The sequence below is a fragment of the Bombina bombina genome, chromosome 11 (assembly GCF_027579735.1).
Source record: "Bombina bombina isolate aBomBom1 chromosome 11, aBomBom1.pri, whole genome shotgun sequence".
Classification (NCBI taxonomy): domain Eukaryota; kingdom Metazoa; phylum Chordata; class Amphibia; order Anura; family Bombinatoridae; genus Bombina; species Bombina bombina.
In genome coordinates this window covers 4,763,974-4,786,760 of record NC_069509.1, presented here as the reverse complement: position 1 = coordinate 4,786,760, position 22,787 = coordinate 4,763,974, and the positions used below count along the sequence as shown (strand labels likewise).

The 22,787-nt window shown below is 42.9% G+C and overlaps 1 protein-coding gene across 1 annotated transcript in view; it reads right to left on the bottom strand.

The window, feature by feature from the left end:
- Positions 1-22,787, bottom strand: part of SRCAP (Snf2 related CREBBP activator protein) — a gene marked incomplete at its 3' end in the record, with an annotated part of 711,452 nt that overhangs the window by 11,084 nt on the left and 677,581 nt on the right.

Here is a 22,787-nt window from a genome sequence, read left to right as displayed (position 1 = left end):
AAATGTGTGGAGAGAGGACCAAGTTGCAGCCTTGCAAATCTGTTTCATTCTTGAACGCCCATGAGGAAGCAACAGCCCTCATTGAATGAGCCGTAACCCTCTCGGGAGGCTGCTGTCCAGCAGTCTCATATGCAAAACGTATGATACTCTTCAGCCAAAAAGAAAGAGAAGTAGCCATAGCTTTCTGTCCCTTAAGTTTTCCTGAGAAAATCACAAAGAAGAAGACTGACGGAAGTCCTTAGTCTGCAGAAGTCGTTCTTTCTGAGAAGAATTAGGACACACAGAAGGAACAACAATCTCCTGATTAATGTTCCGATCAGAAACAACCTTAGGAAGAAATCCTAATTTAGTACGTAAAACTACCTTATCTGAATGGAAAATAAGGTAAGGAGACTCGTACTGCAATGCGGAGAGCTCTGACACTCTACGAGCAGAAGAAATAGCAACAAGAAATAAAACTTTCCAAGATAAATTAAGACTCCATGGAGGAATAACTGGTTTGAACACAGGCCCGATCCTGACAAAAAGATTGTAAATCTGGGACATCCGCCAGACGTTTGTGAAGCAAATTAGATAAGGTCGAGATTTGACCCCTTTAGGAAACTCGTCAATAAACCCTTCTCCAAACCCTCTTGGAGAAAAGACAAAATTCTAGGAATCCTAACCCTACTCCATGAGTAGCCCTTGGATTCACACCAATAGAGATATTTAGGCCATATCTTATGGTAAATCCTAGTTACAGGCTTATGAGCCTGAATCATGGTCTCTATGACAAAGTCAGAAAATCCCCACTTGGATAAAAACATAATTTATGCTTACCTGATAAATATATTTCTCTTGTAGTGTATCCAGTCCACGGATCATCCATTACTTATGGGATATTCTCCTTCCCAACAGGAAGTTGCAAGAGGATCACCCACAGCAGAGCTGCTATATAGCTCCTCCCCTCACATGTCATATCCAGTCATTCGACCGAAACAAGACAAGAAAGGAGAAACCATAGGGTGCAGTGGTGACTGTAGTTTAATTAAAATTTTAGACCTGCCTTAAAAAGGACAGGGCGGGCCGTGGACTGGATACACTACAAGAGAAATAAATTTATCAGGTAAGCATAAATTATGTTTTCTCTTGTTAAGTGTATCCAGTCCACGGATCATCCATTACTTATGGGATACCAATACCAAAGCTAAAGTACACGGATGATGGGAGGGACAAGGCAGGTACTTAAACGGAAGTGTACACTGCCTGTAAAAAAACGTTTCTCCCAAAAATAGCCTCCAAAGAAGCAAAGTATCAAATTTGTTAAATTTGAAAAAGTATGAATCGCAGATCAAGACTCCGTCTCGTAAATCTGTTCAACAGAAGCCTCCTTCTAAAAAGGCCCAAGTGAAAACCACAGCTCAAGTAGAATGAGCTGTAATCCCTTCAGAAGGCTGCTGTCCAGCAGTCTCCTAAATGAATTATGCATTTTAACCAAAAAGACAGAGAGGTTGCTGAAGTCCTTTGACCTCTCCTCTGTCCAGAACAGACAACAAACAAGGTGAATGTTCGATGAAAATCTGTAGTAGCTTGTAAGTAAAACTTTAAAGCGCGAGCCACGTCCAAATTGTGTAATAGACGTTCCTTCCCTGAAGAAGGATTAGGATACAAGAACGGAACAAAAATCTCTTGAGTGATATTCTTGTTAGATACCACCTTAGGTAAAAACCCAGGTTGGTACACAGGACTACCTTATCCGTACGGAGGACCAGATAAGGAGAATCATATTGTAACGCAGATAACTCGGAGACTCTACGACCCGAGGAAATAGCTACCAAGAAAGAACTTTCCAAGATAAAAGTTTGATATCTAAGGAATGTAGAGGTTCAAACGGAACTCCTTGAAGAACCTTAAGAACCAGGTTTAAGCTCCATGGCGGAGCAACAGTTTTAAATACAGGCTTGGATCTAATCAAAGCCTGACCAAAAGCCTGAACGTCTAGAATACCTGCCAGACGCTTGTGCAAAAGAATAGACAGTAGAAATCTGTCCTTTTAAGGAACTAGCTGACAACCCTTTCTCAAAATCAACTTGGAGAAAAGATAATATCCTGGGAATCCAGACTTTACTCCATGAGTAACCCTTGGATTCATAACAATAAGATATTTACACCATATCTATGTTAAATTTTCCTAGAGACAAGTTTTCATGCCTGTATTAAGGTATCAATGACTGACTCTGAGAAGCCATGCTTTGATAACATCAAACGTTCAGTCTCCAGGAAGTCCAACTCAGAATAGTTATATTTAGATGGTTGAAAGGACCCTGAGGTAGAGGGTCCTGTCTCAGAAGCAGAGACCGTGGTGGAAAGGATGATATGTCCACCAGATCTGCATACCAGGTCCTGCGTGGCCACGCAGGCGCTGTCAAAAAAACGCCAAGCACTCTCCCGCTTGATCTTGTGCAAACACCTCCGGAGGGATTCCCACTCCCCCGGTAGAAAAGTCTGACGACCTAGAAAATCCGTCTCCCAGTTCTCAACACCTGGGATATGGATAGCTGATAGACAAGAGTGAGTCTCTGTCCAGAGAATTATTTTAAGACTTCTAACATCGCTAGGGAACTTCTGTTCCCCCTTGATGGTTGATGTAAGCCATAGTCGTGATATTGTCCGACTGAAATATGATGTACCTCAGAGTTGTTAACTGAGGCCAAGTCTGAAGAGCATGGAATATCGCTCCCAGTTCCAGAATATTCATTAGGAGGGGGGTCTCCTCCTGAGTCCACTGTCCCTGAGCCTTCAGGGAGTTCCAGACTGTATCTCAACCTAAAAGGCCGGTATCTGTTGTAACAATTGTCCCATCTGACCTGCGGAAGGTCATACCCTTGGACAGATGGACCCGAGATAGTCACCAGAGAAGAGAATCTCTGATCTCTTGGTCCAGATTTAACAGGAGAACAAATCTGTGTAATCCCCGTTCCTCTGACTAAGCATGCATAGTTGCAGCGGTCTGAAATGTAGGCGTGCAAACAAAACTATGTCCCTTGCCGCTACCATAAAGCCGATTACATTCCTGTACTGAGCCACCAAAGGGCGCGGATGGAATGAAGAACACGACAGAAATTTAGAAACTTTGACAACCTGGACTCCGTCAGGTAATTTTTCATTTCTACAAAATCTATAAGAATCCCTAGGAGGGAAACCCTTGAGATTGGGGATAGAGAACTCTTTCCTTGTTCACTTTCCCATACGATCTCAGAAATGCCAGTACTACGTCCATATGAGACTTGGATGTTTGACGCCTGTAACAGGATGTCGTCTAAATAACGGGCCATTTCTATGCCCCGCGGCCTAAGGGCCGCCAAAGCGACCCCAGAACCTCCATAAAAATTCTTGAGGCTGTAGTTAACCCAAAGGAAAACAGAATTTATGTTTACCTGATAAATTTCTTTCTCCAACGGTGTGTCCGGTCCACGGCGTCATCCTTACTTGTGGGATATTCTCTTCCCCAACAGGAAATGGCAAAGAGCCCAGCAAAGCTGGTCACATGATCCCTCCTAGGCTCCGCCTACCCCAGTCATTCGACCGACGTTAAGGAGGAATATTTGCATAGGAGAAACCATATGGTACCGTGGTGACTGTAGTTAAAGAAAATAAAATATCAGACCTGATTAAAAAAACCAGGGCGGGCCGTGGACCGGACACACCGTTGGAGAAAGAAATTTATCAGGTAAACATAAATTCTGTTTTCTCCAACATAGGTGTGTCCGGTCCACGGCGTCATCCTTACTTGTGGGAACCAATACCAAAGCTTTAGGACACGGATGAAGGGAGGGAGCAAATCAGGTCACCTAAATGGAAGGCACCACGGCTTGCAAAACCTTTCTCCCAAAAATAGCCTCAGAAGAAGCAAAAGTATCAAACTTGTAAAATTTGGTAAAAGTGTGCAGTGAAGACCAAGTCGCTGCCCTACATATCTGATCAACAGAAGCCTCGTTCTTGAAAGCCCATGTGGAAGCCACAGCCCTAGTGGAATGAGCTGTGATTCTTTCGGGAGGCTGCCGTCCGGCAGTCTCATAAGCCAACCTGATGATGCTTTTAATCCAAAAAGAGAGAGAGGTAGAAGTTGCTTTTTGACCTCTCCTTTTACCTGAATAAACAACAAACAAGGAAGATGTTTGTCTAAAATCCTTTGTAGCATCTAAATAGAATTTTAGAGCGCGAACAACATCCAAATTGTGCAACAAACGTTCCTTCTTTGAAACTGGTTTTGGACACAGAGAAGGTACGATAATCTCCTGGTTAATGTTTTTGTTAGAAACAACTTTTGGAAGAAAACCAGGTTTAGTACGTAAAACCACCTTATCTGCATGGACCAGATAAGGAGGAGAACACTGCAGAGCAGATAATTCTGAGACTCTTCTAGCAGAAGAAATCGCAACTAAAAACAAAACTTTCCAAGATAATAACTTAATATCAACGGAATGTAAGGGTTCAAACGGAACCCCCTGAAGAACTGAAAGAACTAAATTGAGACTCCAAGGAGGAGTCAAAGGTTTGTAAACAGGCTTGATTCTAACCAGAGCCTGAACAAAGGCTTGAACATCTGGCACAGCTGCCAGCTTTTTGTGAAGTAATACCGACAAGGCAGAAATCTGTCCCTTCAGGGAACTTGCAGATAATCCTTTTTCCAATCCTTCTTGAAGGAAGGATAGAATCCTAGGAATCTTAACCTTGTCCCAAGGGAATCCTTTAGATTCACACCAACAGATATATTTTTTCCAAATTTTGTGGTAAATCTTTCTAGTCACAGGCTTTCTGGCCTGAACAAGAGTATCGATCACAGAATCTGTTAAAGAAGCAATTTTTGAGTGCACATTCAAAGAGCAGTAGCTGGATTCAAACCACAAACCTTCTGCTTGCAAGGTAGTTCAGCTAACCATTATGCTACCAATGCTGGCTGTACAACGGCAAAGAGAATGACTGGGGTAGGCGGAGCCTAGGAGGGATCATGTGACCAGCTTTGCTGGGCTCTTTGCCATTTCCTGTTGGGGAAGAGAATATCCCACAAGTAAGGATGACGCCGTGGACCGGACACACCTATGTTGGAGAAAGAGCTACAAACTGGTAATGCCTGTCTAGAAAGGCAAACATGAAAAACGATGGTGATCTTTATGCATCGTAATGTGAGGATAAGCATCCTTCAAATCCATTGTAGTCCCCTATTGACTCTCCTGGATCATAGTTAAGATGGTACGAATAGTTTCCAACTTAAATGATGGAATTCTAAGGAATTTGTTTAAGATCTTTAGATCCAAAATAGATCTGAAGGTTCCCTCTCTTTGGGAACCACAAACAGATTTGAGTAAACATTCTATCCCTGTTCCACCCCTGGAACTGGATGGGTCTTGTACACAGTGTAAGAATGTCTCTTTCTTTATCCGGTTTGCAGATAATTGTGAAAGGTGAAATCTCCCCTTTATTTGGGGGGGAAAAGTTTTGAAAACCAGGAGGACATCTCTGGGATATAATTTCCAATGCCCAGGGGTCCTGGGCATCTCTCTCTCTCCCACGCCTGGGCGAAAGATGAAAGACTGCCCCCTACAGGATCCGTTACCGGGTAGGGAGCCGTTTTACATGCTGTCTTAGAGGCAGCAGCAGGCTCCTTGGCCTGCTTATCTTTGTTCCAGGTCCGGTTGTCACCAGACCGTCTTGGACTGAGCAAAAGTTCCCTCTTAATTTGCCTTAGAGGAAATTGATGCCACGCCTGCCTTGAAGATTCGAAAGGCACGAAATTAGACTTTTTGGCCCTTGATTTGGACCTGTCCCGAGGAAGGGCATGACCCTTTCCTTCAGAGATATTAGCAATAATCTCCTTCAAACCAGGGCCGAATAGGGTCTGCCCATTGAAGGGAATTAAGTAGCTTATTTAGTAAGTCACGACAGCTGACCATAATATAAGCCATAGCGCTGTGCGCGCCAGCATAGTAAAAAAAAAAACAGAATTCTTAGCCGTTAGTTTAGTCAAGCAAAACAAGGCATCAGAAACAAGGAATTGGCTAGCTTAAGTGCCCTAAGCTTGTCAAGTATTCATCCAATGGAGTCGCTACCTGAAAAGCCTCATCCAGAGACTCAAACCAGAACGCCGCAGCAGCAGTGACAAAAGCAATGCATGCAAAGGGCTGCAGGATAAAACCTTGTTGAATAAACATTTTCCTAAGGTAACCCTCTTATTTTGTTATCCATTGGATCTAAAAAAGCACAACTGTCCTTGACAGGATAAGTGGTACGCTAGCTAGAGTAGAAACTCTTCTCTCCACTTTAGGAACTGTCTGCCATAAGTCCCGTGTGGTGGCCACTATTACAAACATTTTTCTAAAAATAGGAGGGGAAGAGAACGACACACCTGGTCTATCCCATTCCTAATTAATAATTTTAGTAAACCTCTTTAGGTATTTGGAAAAAACATCAGTACACACCGGCACTGCATAGTATTTATCTAGTCTACACAATTTCTCTGGCACTGCGATTGCACACAGTCATTCCGAGCAGCTAAAACCTCCCTGAGCAACAAGTGGAGGTTCTCAAGCATAAATTTTAAATGTAGAAATATCAGAATCAGGTTAAATCATCTTCCCCGAGTCAAAAATATCACCCACAGACCGAAGCTCCCCAGCTTCTGCATATTATGAGGCAGTATCAGACATGGTTCTTAAAGCGTCTGTATGCTCTGTAACTACCCCCAGAGCTATCTTGCTTTCCTTTAATTTCAGGTAGTCTGACTAATACCGCTGCCAGTGTATTATTCACAACCTTGCCATGTCTTGTAAAATAAAACGCTATGGGCGCCCTTTATGTACTTGGCGCCATTTGAGCGTGAGTCCCTGAAGCGGGAGTCGAAGGATCTGACACGTGGGGAGAGTTAGTCGGCACAACTTCCCCCTCGACAGAATCCTCTGGTAAAATAAACGCAATGGGCGCCCTTGATGTACTTGGCGCCATTTGAGCGTGAGTCCCTAAAGCGGGAGTCAAAGGGTCTGACACGTGGGGAGAGTTAGTCGGCATAACTTCCACCTCGACAGAATCCTCTGGTGATAATGTTTTTAAAGACAAAAAATGATCTTTATTGTTTAACATGAAATCAGTACATCTGGTACACATTCTAAGATGGGGTTCCACCATGGCTTTTAAAAAAAATGAACACAGAGCTTCCTCTATGTCAGACATGTTAGAACAGACTAATAATGAGACTAATAAGCTTGGAAAACACTTTAAATCAAGTTAACAAGCAAATATAAAAAACGTTACTGTGCCTTTAAGAGAAACAAATTTTGTCAAAATTTGAAAAACAGTGAAAAAAAGGCAGTAATCAAACGAAATTTTTACAGTATATGTAATAAGGTAACAGAGCATTGCACCCACTTGCAAATGGATGATTAACCCCTTAATGCAAAAAAACAGATAAAAAAAAACGACAGACGTTTTTAAACAGACACAACAAAACTGCCACAGCTGATCTGTGGATTACCTTCCCTATAAACTATTTTGGAAGTCTTTTTAACCCTTTAGAGATGTCCTGTAGTAATCATGGGACTGCTGAGGGAATCTGGATGATTCATTTTGTAATTTTAACTGCGCAAAAAAGCGCTAAATTAGGCCCCTCCCACTCATATTACAACAGTGGGGAGCCTCAGTTAACTGTTTCTATGCAGAATTTAAGCCAGCCATGTGGAAAAAATTAGGCCCCAATAAGTTTTATCACCAAACATATGTCAAAAAAAGATTAAACATGCCAGCAAACGTTTTAAAACACATTTTTATAAGAGTATGTATCTCTATTAATCAGCCTGATACCAGTTGCTATTACTGCATTTAAGGCTGTACTTACATTACTTCGGTATCAGCAGTATTTTCTTAGTCAATTCCATTCCTTAGAAAATTATCTTACTGCACATACCTTATTTGCAGGAAAACCTGCACGCCATTCCCCCTCTGAAGTTACCTCACTCCTCAGAATGTGTGAGAACAGCAAATGGATCTTAGTTACTTCTGCTAAGATCATAGAAAAAACGCAGGCAGATTCTTCTTCCAAATACTGCCTGAGATAAACAGCACACTCCGGTGCCATTTAAATATAACAAACTTTTGATTGAAGAAATAAACTAAGTATAAAACACCACAGTCCTCTCCCGACCTCCTTCTATGATGAGAGTTGCAAGAGAATGACTGGGTATGACATGTGAGGGGAGGAGCTATATAGCAGCTCTGCTTGGGTGATCCTCTTGCAACTTCCTGTTGGGAAGGAGAATATCCCATAAGTAATGGATGATCCGTGGACTGGATACACTTACCAAGAGAAATTAAGCATTCAATCTCCAAGCAGTCCACTTCAGAGAAACTAGATTTGGGTGAAGGGCCCCTGAATCAGAAGATCCTTCCTCAACGGGAGTCTCCAAGGTGGCAGAGATGCCATCTCCACCAGATCCACATACCAAATCCTGCGAGGCCAGGCCAGTGCTATGAGGATCACCGAAGCACTCTTCTGTTTGATTCGAGCAATTACCCGAGTAAGAAGAGCAAACGGAGGAAATAGGTATGCTAGACTGAAAGTCCAAGGAACCCCCAGAGCATCTATCAGGTCCGCCTGGGGGTTCCTGGATCTCGACTCGTATCTCGGGAGCTTGGCATTCTGTTGGGATACCATGAGATTCAATTCCGGCTGACCCCACTTGAGAATCAGATTGGAAAAAACTTCCGGATGGAGTTCCCACTCCCCGGATGAAAAATCTGCCTGCTCAGGAAATCCGCCTCCCAGTTGTCCACCCCTGGGATATGGATTGCCGATAGGCAACAAGAGTGGGTTTCTGCCCACTGGATAATTTTGGTTACCTCTGTCATCGCTAAGGAACTCCTCGTTCCTCCCTGATGATTGATGTAATCTAATGAAGTTATGTTGTCCGACTGGAACCTGATAAACCGGAGTGAGGCTAACTGGGGACAGGCCATAAGGGCATTGAAGATCGCTCTCAGTTCTAGAATGTTTATAGGAAGAACAAATTCTGACTGAGTCCAAACTCCCTGAGCTTTTAGGGAGCTCCAGACTGCTCCCCACCCCAGAAGGCTGGCGTCTTGTCACAATCACCCAAGATGGTCTGCGAAAGAAAGTTCCCTGGGGAGAGATGATCCGGAGACAACCACCATTGGAGAAAATCCTTTGTCTCCTGCTCCGGTAGTATTCGAGGAGACAAGTCCGCATAATCTCTGTTCCATTGCCTGAGCATGCTTAACTGCAGAGGTCTGAGATGGAACCGAGCAAACGGGATGATGTCCATTGCTGCTACCATCAGCCCGACTACTTCCATACACTAGCCACTGATGGCCGAGGAGTGGACTGAAGGACTCGGCAAGTATCGATAACCCTTGATTTCCTGACTTCTGTCAGAAAAACCTTCATCGATAGAGAAGCTATTACGGTTCCCAAGAACTTGGTAAATTTACCTTCCACCCGAGAGAGCGAAGAAAAGATAGCACCATGCTCGTGTGGAATCCCGCTTAATGGAAGGATGGCACCTGGCCTAGAATATTGTCCAGATAGGGCGCCAATGCAATGCCCCGTGAATGAAGTACCGTTAATAGTGATCCCAGAACTTTTGTGAAAATTCTGGGAGCAGTGGCCAGACCAAAAGAGCCACCAACTGAAACCTTAGAGACTTGTGATGGGTCTAGTGAATGGGAACATGCTAGTACGCGTCCTTTAAGTCCACTGTTGTCATAAATTGACCCTCTTGGATCAAATGAAGAATGGAACGGATAGATTCCATTTTGAAGGACGGTACCCTGAGGAATTTGTGTAGAGTCCTGAGGTCTAAGATGGGTCTGAAGGTTCCCCCCAAGAATAGATTGGAGAAAAATCCCTGACCCTATTCCAGTAATGGAACGGGAACAATCACTCCCAGGTCGGAGAGGTCTCTTACACAATGTAAGAACACCTCTCTCCCTGTCTGGTTTGGAGATAATCTTGAAAGCAGGAAACCTTCCTCCGGGATGAAAACTTTTGAATTCCAATTTGTATCCCTGGGACACAATTTCTAATGCCCAGGGATCCCGAACATCTCGAATCCAAGCTTGAGCGAAGGAGGAAAGTCTGCCCCATAAAAGATCCGGTCCCGGATGGGGGACATGACCTTCATGCTGTCTGACTCCATGGCAGGCTTCTTGGTTTGCTTTCCCTTATTCCAAGACTGGCTGGGACTGCATGCAGGATTGGATTGTTCTTGTTTGGAAAACAGAATCAGAGGAGTTTCCCTTGAAATTACGAAAGGAACGAAAATTACTCTGTCCCTTCATCTTATTTCTCTTATCTTGAGGGAGATGATGATCTTACGTCCCGTGATATAAGAGATAATTTCCAATAGACCAGGTCCAAATAAGGTCTTTCCCCTGTAACGTTCGCAGACCAAGGCTTCAACCATAAGGCTCTGCGGGCCCAAACTCGAAAAACCCGAAATCTTAGCTCCCAGGTTAATAAACTTGAAGGGAAGCGTCTGTAATAAAGTAATTGGCTAATATAAGAGATTTTATCCTATCTTGAATCACATCCAAAGAGGTCTGAGTTCTAATAACATCAGACAGGGCGTCAAACCAATATGCCGCCGCAGTAGTGACTGTAGCAATGCACACAGCTGGCTGCCATTGCAGGTGTACATACATCTTTTTGAGTAAACCCTCTAATTTCTTGTCCATAGGATCTTTGAAGGCACAACTATCCTCTATAGCAGTGATTTTCAACCTTTTTTTTGCCGTGGCACATTTTTTAACATTAAAAAAACATAAATTTATGTAAGAACTTGCCTGATGAATTCATTTCTTTCATATTAGCAAGAGTCCATGAGCTAGTGACGTATGGGATATACATTCCTACCAGGAGGGGCAAAGTTTCCCAAACCTCAAAATGCCTATAAATACACCCCTCACCACACCCACAAATCAGTTTAACGCATAGCCAAGAAGTGGGGTGATAAGAAAAAAGTGCGAAAGCATAAAACATAAGGAATTGGAATAATTGTGCTTTATACAAAAAAAAATCATAACCACCACAAAAAAGGGTGGGCCTCATGGACTCTTGCTAATATGAAAGAAATGAATTTATCAGGCAAGTTCTTACATAAATTATGTTTTCTTTCATGTAATTAGCAAGAGTCCATGAGCTAGTGACGTATGGGATAATGAATACCCAAGATGTGGATCTTCCACGCAAGAGTCACTAGAGAGGGAGGGATAAAATAAAGACAGCCAATTCCGCTGAAAATAATCCACACCCAAAACAAAGTTTAAATCTTATAATGAAAAAAACTGAAATTATAAGCAGAAGAATCAAACTGAAACAGCTGCATGAAGTACTTTTCTACCAAAAACTGCTTCAGAAGAAGAAAACACATCAAAATGGTAGAATTTAGTAAAAGTATGCAAAGAAGACCAAGTTGCTGCTTTGCAAATCTGATCAACCGAAGCTTCATTCCTAAACGCCCAGGAAGTAGAAACTGACCTAGTAGAATGAGCTGTAATCCTTTGAGGCGGAGTTTTACCCGACTCGACATAAGCATGATGAATCAAAGACTTTAACCAAGACACCAAAGAAATGGCAGAGGCCTTCTGACCTTTCCTAGAACCGGAAAAGATAACAAATAGACTAGAAGTCTTTCGGAAATGTTTAGTAGCTTCAACATAATATTTCAAAGCTCTAACTACATCGAAAGAATGCAACGATCTTTCCTTAGAATTCTTAGGATTAGGACACAATGAGGGAACCACAATTTCTCTACTAATTTTGTTAGAATTCACAACCTTAGGTAAAAATTTAAAAGAAGTTCGCAACACCGCCTTATCCTGATGAAAAATCAGAAAAGGAGACTCACAAGAAAGAGAAGATAATTCAGAAACTCTTCTAGCAGAAGAGATGGCCAAAAGAAACAAAACTTTACAAGAAAGTAATTTAATGTCCAGCGAATGCATAGGTTCAAACGGAGGAGCTTGAAGAGCCCCCAGAACCAAATTCAAACTCCAAGGAGGAGAAATTGACTTAACAGGTTTTATACGAACCAAAGCTTGTACAAAACAATGAATATCAGGAAGACTAGCAATCTTTCTGTGAAAAAGAACAGAAAGAGCAGAGATTTGTCCTTTCAAGGGACTTGCAGACAAACCTTTATCCAAACCATCCTGAAGAAACTGTAAAATTCTAGGAATTCTAAAAGAATGCCAAGAAAAATGATGAGAAAAACACCAAGAAATGTAAATCTTCCAGACTCTATAATATATCTTCCTAGATACAGATTTACGAGCCTGTAACATAGTATTAATCACAGAGTCAGAGAAACCTCTATGACTGAGAATCAAGCGTTCAATCTCCATACCTTCAAATTTAAGGATTTGAGATCCTGATGGAAAAAAGGACCTTGCGATAGAAGGTCTGGTCTTAACGGAAGAGTCCACGGTTGGCAAGTGGCCATCCGGACAAGATCCGCATACCAAAACCTGTGAGGCCATGCTGGAGCCACCAGCAGAACAAACGAGCACTCCTTTAGAATCTTGGAAATCACTCTTGGAAGAAGAACTAGAGGCGGAAAGATATAGGCAGGATGATACTTCCAAGGAAGTGACAATGCATCCACTGCCTCTGCCTGAGGATCCCTGGATCTGGACAGATACCTGGGAAGCTTCTTGTTTAGATGAGAAGCCATCAGATCTATTTCTGGAAGTCCCCACATTTGAACAATCTGAAGAAATACCTCTGGGTGAAGAGACCATTCGCCCGGATGTAACGTTTGGCGACTGAGATAATCCGCTTCCCAATTGTCTATACCTGGGATATGAACCGCAGAAATTAGACAGGAGCTGGATTCCGCCCATACCAGTATTCAAGATACTTCTTTCATAGCCAGAGGACTGTGAGTCCCTCCTTGATGATTGACATATGCCACGGCTGTGACATTGTCCGTCTGAAAACAAATGAACGACTCTCTCTTTAGAAGAGGCCATGACTGAAGAGCTCTGAAAATTGCACGGAGTTCCAAAATGTTGATTGGTAATCTCACCTCCTGAGATTCCCAAACCCCTTGTGCTGTCAGAGACCCCCAAACAGCTCCCCAACCTGTCAGACTTGCATCTGTTGAAATCACAGTTCAGGTCGGAAGAACAAAAGAAGCCCCCTGAACTAAACGATGGTGGTCTGTCCACCACGTCAGAGAGTGTCGTACAATCGGTTTTAAAGATATTAATTGAGATATCTTTGTATAATCCCTGCACCATTGGTTCAGCATACAGAGCTGAAGAGTTCGCATGTGAAAACGAGCAAAGGGGATCGCGTCTGATGCAGCAGTCATAAGACCTAGAATTTCCATGCATAAGGCTACCTAAGGGAATGATTGAGACTGAAGGTTTCGACAAGCAGAAACCAATTTTAGACGTCTCTTGTCTGTCAGAGACAGAGTCATGGACACTGAATCTATCTGGAAACCTAAAAAGGTTACCCTTGTCTGAGGAATCAATGAACTTTTTGGTAAATTGATCCTCCAACCATGTTCTCGAAGAAACAATACAAGTCGATTCGTATGAGATTCTGCTAAATGTGAAGACTGAGCAAGTACCAAGATATCGTCCAAATAAGGAAATACCACAATACCCTGTTCTCTGATTACAGAAAGAAGGGCACCGAGAACCTTTGTAAAAATCCTTGGAGCTGTTGCTAGGCCAAACGGCAGAGCCACAAACTGGTAATGCTTGTCTAGGAAAGAGAATCTCAGAAACTGATAGTGATCTGGATGAATCGGAATATGCAGATATGCATCCTGTAAATCTATTGTGGACATATAATGCCCTTGCTGAACAAAAGGCAGAATAGTCCTTATAGTTACCATTTTGAATGTTGGTATCCTTACATAATGATTCAATATTTTTAAATCCAGAACTGGTCTGAAGGAATTCTCCTTCTTTGGTACAATGAAGAGATTTGAGTAAAACCCCAGCCCCTGTTCCAGAACTGGAACTGGCATAATTACCCCAGCCAACTCTAGATCTGAAACACATTTCAGAAATGCTTGAGCCTTCACTGGATTTACTGGGACACGGGAAAGAAAAAATCTTCTTGCAGGAGGCCTTATCTTGAAGCCTATTCTGTACCCTTGTGAAACAATGTTCTGAATCCAAAGATTGTGAATCGAATTGATCCAAATTTCTTCGAAAAATCGTAATCTGCCCCCTACCAGCTGGGCTGGAATGAGGGCCGCACCTTCATGTTGACTTGGGAGCTGGCTTTGGCTTTCTAAAAGGCTTGGATTTATTCCAGACTGGAGATGGTTTCCAAACTGATACCGCTCCTGTAGGGGAAGGATCAGGCTTCTGTTCCTTATTGTGACGAAAGGAACGAAAACGATTAGTAGACCTAAATTTACCTTTAGATTTTTTATCCTGTGGTAAAAAAGTTCCTTTCCCCCCAGTAACAGTTGAAATAATAGAATCCAACTGTGAACCAAATAATTTATTACCCTGGAAAGAAAGGGAAAGCAAAGTTGACTTAGAAGACATATCAGCATTCCAAGTTTTTAGCCATAAAGCTCTTCTAGCTAAAATAGCTAGAGACATATACCTGACATCAACCCTAATGATATCAAAGATGGCATCACAAATAAAATTATTAGCATGTTGAAGAAGATTAACAATGCTATGAGAATTATGATCTGTTACGTGTTGCGCTAAAGCTTCCAACCAAAAAGTTGAAGCTGCAGCAACATCCGCTAAAGATATAGCAGGTCTAAGAAGATTACCTGAACATAAGTAAGCTTTTCTTCTGAGACAGGATCAGATTGAGACATCTTGCAAAATGTAAAATAAAAAACAACATATAAAGCAAAATTTGTCAATTTCCTTATATGACAGATTCAGGAATGGGAAAAAATGCAAATAGCATAGCCCTCTGATATAGAAAAAGGCAAGAGGCAAATAGCAATGGGGTATTAAATTAATGAAAACATTTGGCGGCAAGTATGACGCACAACGTGACAAAATTTTCGGGCGCCAACAACATCCGGAAATGACACACTTGCGTCATTGACGATGCAACCCTGTGTAAGGAACTCGGCGTCAACTAAGATGCCGGAAATGACCAACTTGCGTCAACGGACGTACATTCGCGCCAAGAATGACGCAATAAAGTCTAGCATTTGGCCTAATCCTGCCCGCAATTTGCAAGAAAAATGTAGTCAATTTAAAAAAGACTAAACCCCAGGTAAGAAAAAATATTTCTTAATATAACAATTTCCCCAAATATGAAACTGACAGTCTGCAAAAGGAAATACATGAACCTGACTCATTGCATTCAATAGGTGATACTCCCTTCACATCCCTCTGACATTCGCTGTACTCTGAGAGGAATCTGGCTTCAACAATGCTGAGAAGCGCATATCAACGTAGAAAACCGAATTTATGCTTACCTGATAAATTACTTTCTCGTACGGTGTATCCAGTCCACGGATTCATCCTTACTTGTGGGATATTCTCATTCCCTACAGGAAGTGGCAAAGAGAGCACACAGCAGAGCTGTCCATATAGCTCCCCCTCAGGCTCCGCCCCCCCCCCAGTCATTCGACCGACGGTTAGGAGAAAAAGGAGAAACCATAGGGTGCAGTGGTGACTGTAGTTTTACAAAAAATAAATTTGAACCTGACTTAAGTGCCAGGGCGGGCCGTGGACTGGATACACCGTAAGAGAAAGTAATTTATCAGGTAAGCATAAATTCTGTTTTCTCTTACATGGTGTATCCAGTCCACGGATTCATCCTTACTTGTGGGATTACCAATACCAAAGCTTTAGGACACGGATGAAGGGAGGGAACAAGTCAGGTAACCTAAACGGAAGGCACCACTGCTTGCAAAACCTTTCTCCCAAAAATAGTCTCCGAAGAAGCAAAAGTATCGAATTTGTAAAATTTGGCAAAAGTATGCAGTGAAGACCAAGTCGCTGCCTTACAAATCTGTTCTACAGAAGCCTCATTCTTGAAAGCCCCATGTGGAAGCCACTGCTCTGGTGGAATGAGCTGTAATACGTTCAGGAGGCTGCTGACCAGCAGTCTCATAAGCCAATCGGATGATGCTTTTCAGCCAGAAGGAAAGAGGTAGCAGTCGCTTTCTGACCTCTCCTCTTACCAGAATAGACAACAAACAAGGAAGATGTTTGTCTGAAATCTTTAGTTGCTTGCAAATAGAATTTCAAAGCATGAACCACATCAAGATTGTGTAATAATCGTTCCTTCTTAGAAACTGGATTAGGACACAGAGAAGGAACAATCTCCTGGTTAATATTCTTAATAGAAACAACTTTCGGAAGAAAACCAGGTTTGGTACGCAAAACAACCTTATCTGCATGGAACACCAGATAGGGTGAATTACACTGCAAAGCAGACAATTCAGAAACTCTTCGAGCAGAAGAAATAGCTACCAAAAACAAAACCTTCCAAGATAATAACTTAATATCTATGGAATGTAAAGGTTCAAACGGAACCCCTTGAAGAACTGAAAGAACTAAATTAAGACTCCATTGAGGAGCCACAGGTTTATAGACAGGCTAGATTCTCACTAAAGCCTGTGCAAACGCCTGAATGTCTGGTACTGCTGCCAGACGCTTGTGTAACAGGATAGATATCTGTCCCTTTAAGGAACTAGCTGACAAACCTTTCTCCAATCCTTCTTGGAGAAAAGGACAATATCCTGGGAATCCTAACTTTACTCCATGAGTAACCCTTGGATTCACACCAACAAAGATATTTCCGCCATATCTTATGGTAAATTTTCCTGGTGACAGGCTTTCTGGCCTGGATCAGAGTATCGATAACTGATTCAGAGAACCCACGCTTAGCTAGAATTAAGCGTTCAATATCCAAGCAGTCAGTTGCAGAGAAACTAGATTTGGATGCTTGAATGGACCCTGTATTAGAAGATCCTGCCTCAATGGCAGCTTCCATGGTGGAACAGATGACATGTCCACTAGGTCTGCATACCAAGTCCTGCGTGGCCACGCAAGCGCTATCAGAATTACCAAAGCCTTCTCCTGTTTGATTCTGGCTACTAGCCGAGGGAGAAGGGGAAACGGTGGAAAAACATAAGCTAGACTGAAGGACCAAGGCGCTACTAGAGCATCTATCAATGCCGCCTTGGGGTCCCGGGACCTGGATCCGTAAAGAGGAAGTTTGGTGTTCTGACGAGACGCCATCAGATCCAATTCCGGAATGCCCCATAGCTGGGTCAGCTGAGCAAAAACTTCTGGGTGGAGTTCCCACTCCCCCAGGTGAAAAGTCTGACGACTCAGAAAATCCGCCTCCCAGTTGTCTACTCCTGGGATGTGAATTGCAGATAGATGGCAGGAGTGATCCTCCGCCCATTTGATGATCTTGGTTACCTCCATCGCTAGGGAACTCTTTGTTCCTCCCTGATGATTGATGTACGCTACAGTCGTGATGTTGTCCGACTGAAATCTGATGAATTTGACCTCCGCTAGCTGAGGCCAAGCCTGGAGCGTAATGAATATCGCTCTCAGTTCCAAAATGTTTATCGGGAGAAGAGATTCTTCCCAAGACCATAGGCCCTGAGCTTTCAGGGAGTCCCAGACCGCCCCCAGCCTAACAGACTGGCATCGGTCGTTACGATGATCCACTCTGGTCTGCGGAAGCACATTCCTTGAGACAGGTGATCCTGAGACAACCACCAGAGAAGAGAGTCTCTGGTTTTCTGGTTCATTTGTATTTGAGGAGACAAATCTGCATAATCCCCATTCCACTGTTTGAGCATGCACAGTTGCAGTGGTCAGATGAATTCGGGCAAAAGGGACAACGTCCATTGCCGCAACCATTAACCTGATTACCTCCATGCACTGAGCCACCGAAGGCCGAGGAATGGAATGAAGAACTCGGCAAGTAGTTAAAAGCTTTGACTTCCTGACCTCTGTCAGAAATATTTTAATTTCTACCGAGTCTATTAGTGTTCCCAGGAAGGGAACCCTTGTGAGCGGGGACAGAGAACTTTTTTCTATGTTCACCTTCCACCCGTGAGACCTTAGAAAGGCCAGAACAATGTCCGTATGAACCTTGGCTCTGGGAAAAGACGACGCCTGTATTAAGATGTCGTCTAGGTAAGGTGCTACTGCAATGCCCCGCGGCCTTAGTACCGCTAGAAGGGACCCCAGCACCTTTGTGAAAATTCTGGGAACGGTGGCCAATCCGAAAGGAAGGGCCACGAACTGGTAATGCTTGTCCAGAAAGGCGAACCTTCGGAACTGATGATGATCTTTGTGGATAGGAATATGTAGGTACGCATCCTTTAGATCCACGGTAGTCATATATTGACCTTCCTGGATCATCGGCAACATTGTCCGAATGGTTTCCATCTTGAATGATGGAACTCTGAGGAATTTGTTTAGAATTTTCAGATCCAGGATTGGCCTGAAAGTTCCTTCTTTTTTGGGAACTACAAACAGGTTTGAGTAAAAGCCCAGTCCTTGTTCTGCAATTGGAACTGGGTGTATCACTCCCATCTTTAGAAGATCTTCTACACAGCGTAAGAATGCCTGTTTCTTTGTCTGGTCTGAAGACAAGAGAGACACGTGGAACCTTCCCCTTGGAGGAGAGTCCTTGAATTCTAGAAGATACCCCTGAGCAACAATTTCTAATGCCCAGGGATCTTGAACATCTCTTGCCCAAGCCTGAGCAAAGAGAGAAAGTCTGCCCCCTATTAGATCCGGTCCCGGATCGGGGGCTACCCCTTCATGCTGTCTTGGTAGAGGCCGCAGGCTTCTTGGCCTGTTTACCCTTATTCCAGCCCTGCAAGGGTTTCCAGGTTGCTTTGGGCTGTGAAGCGTTACCCTCTTGCTTTGCGGCAGCAGAGGTTGAAGCAGGTCCGCTCCTGAAGTTGCGAAAGGAACGAAAATTAGCCTTGTTTTTGGCCTTAAACGGTCTATCCTGTGGAAGGGCATGGCCCTTTCCCTCAGTGATATCCGCGATAATTTCTTTCAACTCGGGACCGAAAAGGGTCTTTCCCTTGAAAGGAATGTTTAGTAACTTTGTTTTGGACGACACGTCAGCCGACCATGATTTGAGCCAAAGCGCTCTTCGCGCCATAATGGCAAAACCAGAATTTTTCGCCACTAACTTAGCTAATTGGAAGGCGGCATCTGTGATAAAAGAATTAGCTAGCTTTAAAGCATGAATTCGTCATATGAAGTCTCCCTCTGGAGCGACGACTCCAGCGCCTCAAACCAAAAAGCCGCTGCAGTAGTTACAGGAATAATGCAGGCAATTGGTTGAAGAAGGAAACCTTGCTGAACAAACATTTTCTTCAGCAAATCTTCCAATTTTTTATCCATAGGATCTTTGAAAGCACAACTTTCTTCTATTGGAATGGTTGTGCGCTTGGCGAGAGTTGAAACTGCTCCCTCATCCTTAGGGATCGTCTGCCACGCGTCCCGTCTGGGGTCATTTATGGAGAACATTTTCTTAAAGATAGGGGGGGGGGAACAAAGGGTACACCTGGTCTCTCCCATTCCCTAGTTACAATATCCGCCACCCTCTTCGGTATCGGAAAAGCATCAGTGTATACAGGGACTTCTAGAAACCTGTCCATTTTACACAATTTTTCTGGGACCACCATGGGGTCACAATCATCCAGCGTAGCTAAAACCTCCTTAAGCAGTACGCGGAGGTGTTCCAGCTTAAATTTAAACGCTAAGGCATCTTATTCTGCCCACTGAGAAACTTTTCCGGTGTCAGAAATTTCTCCCTCGGACAGCCCCTCCCTCACTGCCACTTCAGAGTGTTGTGAGGGTACAACAGATAAATCATCCAAAGCCTCTGATTGCTCATCCTCTGTTCTTAAAACTGAGCTATCACGCTTTTTAGGAAAAACTGGCAGTTTGGATAGAAAAGCTGCAAGGGAATTATCCATGACTGCTGCTAATTGTTGTAATGTAATAGGGCCCAATGCGCTAGAGGTACTAGGCAACGCTTGCGTGGGCGTAACTGGTGTCGACACATGGGGAGAGGAAGGAGGACTATACTCGTTACCTTCCGTCAAAGAATCATCTTGGGCTACATTTTTAAGTGTCACTGCATGGTCTTTAAAATGTTTAGAAACCTTAGCACACTTTAAACACAAATGTAAAGGGGGTACCGCCATGGCTATTAAACACATAGAACAGGGTCTATCTGTAGGCTCAGACATGTTAAACAGACTTAGACAGCACTCAAATACAGTAAAATACAATTTTTGAAAAAATCGGTACTGTGCCTTTAAATAATAAAAAGCGCACGCTTTTTTTTACTAAATCTCAAAAAATCCAATCTTTATGAAATGTTCACCATATGATCCTAATGCTTTGAAATGATTGCACAGTAAATTTCAAGACAATTAACCCCTTATTGCCCAAACCGGAGCAAATTAAAGCAGACCACCGGTTTAATAAGCTACAGCACCATGCCAAAGTCTCTGCTGTGGCCCTACCTTCCTTGGGGATTAGTTTTGGATGAAAATAAGCCTCTCTGGAGTCCTTCTAACAATCTCTGGACTCTGCACGTGAAGCTGCATGAAGCTGTCTTGCAAAATAACTGCGCAACTGAGGCTCAAAAATTAGGCCCCCTCCCTCATCACTTCGGAGTTGTGGGGCCTTCCCAAGCCAAAATAGGTGTCTAAAGATATGCCAGGCGTAATAAAACCCCAAAAAGTGTTCCAAACGTAATTAACACTTGTACAAATATCTGATTATAGTAATAAAATAATCGATTTCCCCATAACAGTGTCCACCAGTGATTTAAGCCCTTTAACTAAGCCATCCTTCTATACGGAGTCTCAGAATATGGCTTACCTTCCCACATGGGGATTTCTGTCAGTCTTCTAGCATTACCAAGTCTTGTTAGAAAAAAAGTGACTGAGCATACCTTAAGCAGTTAAGCCTGCAAACTGTTCCCCCCAACTGAAGTTCTCTGGTACACAACAGTCCTGTGTGGGAACAGCAATGGATTTTAGTTACAACATGCTAAAATCTTTTTCCTCTCAGCAGAAATCTTCATCACTTTCTGCCTCAGAGTAAATAGTACAAACCGGCACTATTTTAAAATAACAAACTCTTGATTGAAGAAATAAAAACTACAAATCTAACACCACATTCACTTTACCCTCCCGTGGAGATGCTACTTGTTAGAGCGGCAAAGAGAATGACTGGGGGGCGGAGCCTGAGGGGGAGCTATATGGACAGCTCTGCTGTGTGCTCTCTTTGCCACTTCCTGTAGGGAATGAGAATATCCCACAAGTAAGGATGAATCCGTGGACTGGATACACCATGTAAGAGAAATCTAGCACAAACTTACTTCACCACCTCCATAGGAGGCAAAGTTTGTAAAACTGAATTGATGGCGTGGTGAGGGGTGTATTTATAGGCATTTTGAGGTTTGGGAAACCTTGCCCCTCCTGGTAGGATTGTATATCCCATACGTCACTAGCTCATGGACTCTTGCCAATTACATGAAATAAATTATATATATATATATGCATTTCCATGCAAGGTTAGCACTCTAGCATAACTTCTTAGAGCCTGAGTCACAAATGAATATAGGTATACAAGAAAGACTCTTCTCTCTTTTTCATAGGTTTTTCAACATTTATTTTCCATAAGAAGAGTCTCATATAATTACATTGAGGCCCCGGTTTACGCACGACTCGGTATACGAAATTTCGGTTTACGAAATCGAAATTTGAAGAAAATTTGACTCAGTTTACGAATTTTTTTCGCAATACGAAACCAGTGGCCCCTGTGCCCCCTGCATACTCAAGTATGCTTGAATTACTGAAGTTTGGGTACCAGTGTGGAGGTGTTGGAGAGGTTTTGGAGCCATTTTGCAGCAAGTTGTTGAGCCTTTTGGAGCCATTTGCAGCAAGTTGTGGAGCCTTTTGGAGACATTGGAGCCATTTGCAGCAAGTTGTTAAGCCTTTTGGAGCATTTTTTGGACACTTTATTTGAATTTTTTCAGACCTCCGGAACGCATTAATTGATTTTCAATGCATTCCTATGGGAAACCGTGTTTCGGTTTACGAATTTTTCGCAATACGAAACGACTCGGAGAACGAATTAAATTCGTAAACCGAGGCCTCACTGTATATATATATATATATATATATATATATATATATATATATATATAAATATATATATATATATATATATATATATATATATATATATATATATATATATATATATATATATATATATATATATATATATAAACAAGGAAGGGGACTACACTCCAAAAGACCGGACCGGGTAAACATCCCATGACCCAGCAACAGGGCCATTCCTGGGTGCTCAATAGCACTCACAAAAAGCTGTGCTGTCACCAGAGTCATAGGCAGTTAACCCCAGACAGGAGTGGAATGTGGGAATTACAAAACAAATTAATACAACACATAAAGAAAACCCTGCACTCAATAGCAAGCTGACAGTTGGGATTTAAAACCAAAAATGGAAAGGTTAGTTACCGCATCTTGCCAAACGGGAAAAGCTCAGGGACCACGTCAAGGTCCTTTACAATATCCGAGTCCCTAAGACAGCCACATAATGCAAGCTCTCAAAGCCAAACAAACTGGGAACAAGGGAGGGGTGCACAGGCATATGTAATCACCCAGAAATATACAAAACACGGAAGGGGACTGCACTCCAAGACCGGACCGGGTACACATCCCATGACCCAGCAACATGCCCAGCCCTGGGTGCTC